Source organism: Carassius auratus, linkage group LG30F (assembly GCF_003368295.1).
Source record: "Carassius auratus strain Wakin linkage group LG30F, ASM336829v1, whole genome shotgun sequence".
NCBI lineage: Eukaryota > Metazoa > Chordata > Actinopteri > Cypriniformes > Cyprinidae > Carassius > Carassius auratus.
Window position 1 is genome coordinate 4381404 of NC_039294.1, and position 8000 is coordinate 4389403.

Sequence of the window (8000 nt, forward strand, 5' to 3'; positions counted from 1 at the left end):
CAGATCACACTACATACCTGCTATTGAGCCTACAGGCTCAGAATCAGTGCTGCTGCCTAGCAGAGCCACAATCTGCAGAACCGACAAAAGATGGCTGTTTGGTGACGTCACAGAAGAACTGATTGATCATTGTTGGGTCAATAAATGGAATGGATTTTTGGTGTTTGCTTGTGTTTGGTTTGTTTTCTTTGTTTAATTTTTAGTAATAATAATTCATTTTCATTGCATTTTCAGAGGATGCCACTGTAAAACATTGATTCTTTTATAGCTTATTTAATTTCAAATTTGATAAAAAAATTAATAAATTACATTTAATTCACCTATTAAAATGTCTGCATCTTAATATATTCAAACTTAATCACTGCTGTGTGTAAAAAAAAAAAAAAAAAATTCTATAATTAATTTGACAGGATCTAGATAGTACTGTTATTTCCTGTCAAATTAACACTCTTTTACAACAAACACTTTTTGCCTTGTTTGCTATTCATCAAAACTGTTTATAAAGTGAAACAAACGTAATCAAGTTTGAGATGAAATTACATGTAACATTGAAAAGGAAATATTTGCTTGTTTTTGTAATTTTGTTATTAAGTTGAAAAGGAAAAGGAAAATAAAACATTTTTATTTACAATAGTTTTGTTACTTAAAAGTTAAAGTTCATCCATTTTTATTAGGAGTTTTATGACTATCCTTAAAATTGTGGCACTTTTTCACTTCCATTATGGATTTTACGAACATGCACGTTATGAAGTTATTTCTATTCTTTCACATTTAACAACTATATTTATGAATGACCCTCATTGAGACATAAAACTGACGGTTCATTCATATAAAACTACTGGAGCTCATCTTTAAAAGCGATTAAAGGTCACAGAAATGTCTGACATTCCTCAGTGTGCATGCGTGTGTGCACGCGTGTGTGTGTGTGTTGGGAAGAGGCGGGTCTATGTAAAGTGCTCATTTGTTGTCATATCTACGAAAACTCAGGCGCGCTTTATTTTTGTACATCATCGAAAGGCAATCGATTTTTTCGTTGATTTGAGACTGATTATTAGATATTCCACGCGTTGTGGACGCTGATATACTGTTTAGCAACATTTAGGGTCTTGAAGCGTGTAGACGGACGTTTAGAAAAACTGGCTAACTGGGCTCAAAACAAAAGATCGCTTTAAATCGTGCAAATAATAGCAACATCGATAAGACGTTTAAGTTCTTAATTAGACAAATATCTTAAGGCTGTTGTTTACATGTCAGTCTGCATTTTAATTTGCTTGTTCCATTATTGCAAAAACGAAAAATATTGTTTTTGCAAGCAACAACAGCTTAATTTGATCGAATTACTCATTTTAATGGGTTTGAAAATTATGTTTAAACGAATAAACCAGAAAGCAACTAATGGCCTTCCACAGAAAAGTGTTTTTCTGGTTTATTTGTTGAAGAAAAACATTATTTTTTTTCAGTGTTAATGTGTTATTTCAGATTCATTTGTTTTCATTTGAGCATCGAGTATTTCACAGCCTTATGGACTTGGATAATTGTTTAAATAATACTTTAAAAAACTAATTGTTAGGACACCAAATGGTCACAAAGTATGAGTATTACAAAGAAACATTTGTTAAATGATAAATATACCCATTTCTGTAATGGTTAAGATCTCAGTAATTACACGAAATGCCATTCCTTTCATAATTTGTATGAATTGACATTTGTCAAATGTATTTATTTATTTATTTCATTTTTTTTTTTTTTTTGCTAGATTACAGTACCTTTGAACATTTTCAAAAATTTGGTCCATGAAAAATATAGTTTAACACATCAAGTAACAACTAATCACCTTATACAAAAGTATGTTCTTTAAGAGAGTTTTCTTCGCTTTTCATGTTTAGGTTAAATGACAATAAAAAATATAATTTTCAGTCAATAAGAAACTAAATTCAAATAAGGAGTACATTTTTAGCTTCACAAATAATATTTTCATTCTCTAGTTCTAGTTAATATTTTTATTAATCTACTGGTGGTTTTAAGATCCTTAAAAAAATTATACTGATCTGAAGAACATGTAATGTGACATCAAGATGTTTTTATAAACAAAGAAACATACATAAGCTCAAAGAAACATATTCTCAAAAACGTGATCTTTTCTAAACTTCAGATCAAAATAAAGATTAATTAAAGATTTTTCAAAATGCAAACACAACCTTTAAACTTCCTGAGACTGTTTAGAGAATTTTATTAGAGAGAGAGAAAAAAAAACTGGAATATAAATGGGAGAAAAATACTTTCCATGGAAATGAAAAACCAATCTTCATTTCTTAAATGAATAAAACATCCCCGATTATTCCTTAGAAATTACTCAATTTTGTGATGTCAAACAGCAGATGACAGCAGATAACAGAAGATTTTTCATTTCTTAATACCAAAAACCCCTGATGATGTGAGGATGAGGATGATAAAAAAAATAAAAATAATAAAAGCCCACAGTGAAAGCAGAGAGAAAGCAATGACCTGTGAGTAATTATTCATTGCTTTTATTAAAGTGTCCCATGATGGATGGATGCTGGTCAGAGCCTGTCCCACTGTGGTCTCCTGTTCCTACTGAGAAAAGAGGTTTTTTAATCTGATCATGCATGTGGTGAAAGCTGAAATAAGTCAACAAGAATTACATTTTCATAAAATACAACAAAAACCAGCGTCTGCAAAAAACATTTTTGTGTGAGGTGGTGAGTTCAGCACATGGAGGTGGTCTCTTCTTTTTCTGCATACGTGTGATCAAGAGAGTCCCTCAACATGTTGTTTTCAACATTTTCCTGGCCCCTCGGTGGTCCTCCAATGTGTGTGTGTGTGTGTGTGTGTTTGTGTGCTTCACTTGTGTGTTTGACTTCAGACGAATTCCAGCTCTTTGAGGTCTCGCTGCACATACCTAATGCAGGAAAGGTCAGAGGGCAACAGCCCCTAGCTAAAGGCATGGCCTTGATGTGAGGACCCTGTTCAAACAATAAAGGAATCCCAGGTTCCCAACTACGATTGAGTGGAGGATGGAGGACGGCAGCAGCAGACAGTGAGCGCGGAAAGAGGAGAAATATGAATAGAGCTGTTTAAAATCTTGGAAAGATAGAAGATTGCCTTGAATTCTTACATCTGTGCAACACTTAAAAATATTGAAAGACTACTGAAAGTAAATCATGTCTTAATTTTCTACGCTCTTAGAAATAAAGCTTCCAAATGTGGTGTTTCGCAGCGATGCCATTGAAGATTGTCTTTCAGTGATCAGTTCCTGAAAGAACCATTTTGCCTTTGTGTGAAAAGCATTGTAATAATCTAAAAAACTATATATATATTATATTATTTCATTTATATAAGGTGTGACACTCTTTCAAAAAAACTTAACCTCATTTTCTGTTTAATAATGGAAAAAAATACAATTCTAAAAACGTATTTGGACCGCTACTGCATGATGATAAAATTCATTGATCAGATGATCAGATGATCTGGCAACATTCATTTGAAAAGTTAAATTCATTTTTAAAAAGCCATTTAAAAGAAAAGTTTCCATTGTAATATATCTTTAAAATGTCATTTATTCCTGTGATGGCAAAGCTGTATTTCAGCATCATTACTCCAATCTTCAGTGTCACATGAAATCATTCCACTGATGCTCCAAAATAATATGTTTTACTATAATCAATATTTAAAACAGTTGTGCTGCTTAATATTATTTTTGTGGAAACCACAGATTTTGATGAACAGAAAGTAAAAAATAAAAATTAAACAGCCTGTATTTGAAAAATTAATCTTTTGTAGCATTATAAATGTTTTTACTGTCACTTTTGATCGATTTAATGTTTACTTGAAGATTATTATTATAATGTATAAACCTATGTGTACATTCAGCATTTCATGAACATGTATGCCACTAAAAGCAATCGAGTTTCAGCTGTTTTCCTTCAACCTCTTTCTCTGAGGAAATGTTTCTCCACTTTCCTCTCTATCACACCTTGCACACTCCTCACCTTTCCTCACAGCCGAGTGCCAGAATGCTTCATATTCCCTGCATATCTCATAGACATGTGTGAAGATGAAAGTAGGAGGGGAGGAAAAGGACAGAAAGACCAGGGACTAGCTGATGGTCAGTGATGATGATCAAGTAGAAGAGAAGTGCAACTATTAACCTGAGATCTGAACAGTATGTCCATGATTAAGTGAAGATGAGAGCTTAAATTATCTGATAATGAAGTAGGTTCTTAATTACTGCTGGTTAGCTAAAATAATTAGATGCTCAGAAGAGATTTTATGACAAATGCCTGAACAGACACAACATAACAAAAGCTGTGTGCACCCTTTAAAAGAAAGGTTCCTTACTTCCACATCCGTGGAACATCTTCATTCCACAGAAGGTTCTTTATAAATGCAGAATGGTTACTTTAAGAACTGTTTATTGAAAGGTTCTTCAAATGAAACTGCTACGAAAACCCATTTTGGATCCTTTATTTTGAAGAGTTTGTCCTCTCTTAAACATTTGAATCGTACATATATGCACACAAGCAAAAATGTAGTAAATGTGTTTAAATATGCATAAATGTATTGGGAATAAACCTGCTCATGTTTACATTCAAACAGGATCCCTTCAATTTGAAATACAGTTTAGTCAAGTTGAGACTAAACCATCGGAAAGAAAGGAAGTGTATTGTGATGTTTAACCTGCTGACTTTATCTTTGGGATGATTCGAAAAAATATCCTTTTAGTTTCTTGGTCCTTTATGTTTAAATGTACCGTAAAGACCCAGAGTAAAATTGTATTGCTCAGGGGACTTGATTGTAGAAATAAAAATAGATGTAATGAGAAATGAATTTAGATAGCTTAGATTGCTTGTTCTTGGAAGAATTGCATCCTTGTGAGAAATCTCATGAAGTTCTCATACAAGGAGACAAATTAATGGAAACATGAGTCCCGGTTTGCTCTTCATTTAAATCTCACTGAGATACAATTGAGATATTAACTCTATATAAAGCCTTACAAATGAAATAATAGTTAGAAAACCCCCACACATTTTTAAATTGGAACACTTCATTAAAACTGCAAACAAAAAAACATTTAGAAAATATAAAAAATAGGCATATGTGTATTATTATCTTTGTCAGATTTATTAGCACAGGCTTTTATGGATCATATAGTATGGAATAGTGAAAATACACAGCTTTAACATCAGTAATAGATCAGTTTTATTCAGAGACCCATACTGTCCAATATCCAATTTGATCCAGATGTTGTTATTTGTAAGTTCTGATGTGATGTAAATCAACAGTACAATAGACTGCTTACATGAAATGCATATACATATCAATGTCTTGATGATAGCCTATTTAAAGGAGATGATATTTAAAATAATAATTTTATGATCGAAACTCTGTACTTTTTACTAAGGTTCACAACATGCAATACAATGATGACTGAGAGATCAAAACAAATTAGAATTTTCTCTAAAGCATGATGGATCATATTTGATGCTTACATTTTAACATGATTTTTTAAAAATGGTGTATGGATAATTAAGTAAACCTATGTTGCTTCAGTCCAGTAAGTGTTCATCATGAAAGATTGCTAAGAATATTATTTACTTCATAAGAAGCAGGAAAGATTTCACAGCAAAAAGTGTACCACGAGCTGAAGGTGGATCGTTTTAAAATGTTTTACTTACTAAAAATGTATAAACTATCAGTCCAGTTTTCAGCTTTGATCAAATTGTTGCCTTAGAAATAAGACACACTATACTTTAGGGTTTAAGAGATAACGTTTATGAATCTTCTTTTCTTAGCATGTAATTAAGCACTCCTGTTGAGTTGTTTTAATGCACATTAGTCTGAAATATTCCTCAAAAGTGAAAGAAATGATAGAAAACAAACAAGACAACAAGTGAGATCTCCACAGTCAGCCCTGTTAGATGAAGCGAGTGAGTCAGCCATCTTTACTGGCAACAGTTTTAATGGTTAAGATCATTTCCCCCATCCTGCCAGTCAGTCCCTCCCTCCCTCCCTCCCTCAAGCTTTCATCCAACATATACATTATTGGGATGTTAATATAGTGTACACCTGAAAGGGAAGCCATCAAACCCTCTTTTAATTCATCAGAGAGAAAGCAAATGAGAGCTAGAGAGAAAGAGAAACAGCAGCAAATAAGTGCTGTTTGTTCATCCATGTCTGTAATTTCATCCATCCTCAGCCCTGTAATCATTCATTTGTCTCTCTCTTTGTCTGCTGCTTTACGGTCCTCCTCCTTCAACGTGGTGCATATTCTCTCGTTCTTAAACACAGCCTTTTTCTTGCTTTAAATGTGTTTATGTGTCTGTCTGTGAGTAAGAGAGGATGAAAGGGACAGAAAGAGGCAGAGAGTGCTGATGAAAAGTGGCCAATCATAGAAATATGACTCATCTCCTGCAATCAGTGTCACACACATGCATGTAGCCTTCATGTAAAACTCTTTGCGGATTAATGTTCTAGTATCCCCTTGACCGTATATGTTCTGGTTTTGCACAATTAAACAGTGAAAAAGATGATCTGGATCATAATTTCATCAGTTTATGTGTCAGAGAATAATCTGTGTGTGTGTGTGTGTGTGTGTGAGACAGTCTAGAATAGATGAGTCAATACTGGAGGAGGCAGGCATTGTGGGTTGGATGGGTTTAATTGATCACTCGGCTGAAGGAGACAAACTCACTTCCATCATCCCTCTGCCATCTGTGGGGTCACAGACACACGCTGATTTCAGCAAAGCGATGCACTGACTTGTCTTTCCCCTTTTTTTTTTACATTCTTCCCCTTTTCTCACTCATTTTTACGAATCAGCAATTCAGCATTGGACAGTTGACTAAACAAACTGGCTGAAAAAATGTAACTGTCCTGTTCTCATTAGTTCTTTTCTAATTGGCAGGATTTCACATGAACAGTTGCTGTCAGTGAGCTGAACTCAACAATCTGTTGGAGGAATCAAGAGATTCTCGTAGAGTTAGGTCACCACCTAGTGGCCATTGAATGGGATTGAATACAGCCTACGTAATAAAAAATAAATAAATAATTAATTTAAATTCGTTTTAATAGTAGTATTTTAATTTGTACCTTTTTATTTAATTTAGTTGAATTAATTTGTGTTTATTAATTATTTTATTATTAAAAATGACTAAAATACAATTTGAACTCATATAGTAGGCCTATATTTTAACTGCACATGGATTATGTGATGTGGATTTTGGCATTTTAAACTTCAGTATTACATTTTTTATTGTGTTGTTCTTAAAATAAAATAAAATAAAATAAAATAATATAGGTTCCTTTTTGTGACAGCTTATGCTGAATAAAATTCAACATCTCTTAAATGAAATGTATGATTTTTTTCTTTGGATAGAAACAGTGGTAATGTTGGTATGTTTTGTTGCCAAATATTCACTGGAGTGATGTGGATAAATGGAGTGATGCGAGTGGAAAAATGTGATAGAGGACTGACAACAAAATGACTAGATAACGTCACAAGCTCAGTTCCTTTGAAACGGTGAACGTGTACTGTGCATTGTACTGAACAACTGCATTAGATTATAAGGTGACAGAACCATATGTCACTCATTATGTTGTGAATAGAGTCTCTCTGTATCAAAGAGAGGGAATCAAACAAGCTATTATAGAGCAAAGCACTGTGATTGAATCTGCCTTCGGGATGCAGTTTATGCATCATGTCATGTGAGACTGGAAATGAGAGATACTGTGATGTCATCATATTTAAAGTAAACCACCTGATCAACTTAATTCTTCAAGGATGCAAATTTTGACAGTAATCCTTTTTATATGTAACAATTAAAAACTAAAATGCAAATGTAAGAATCTTAGTGAGCGATGACATCATTACAGAATGTTACAGTCTTCTTTCTGGATTGGCATGGAAACACAAGTGGCCATATGGGCAGGCTCACTTAAATTAATTATTTTGTTTCCCTTTCCCTTTCCCTTTTCCGTTT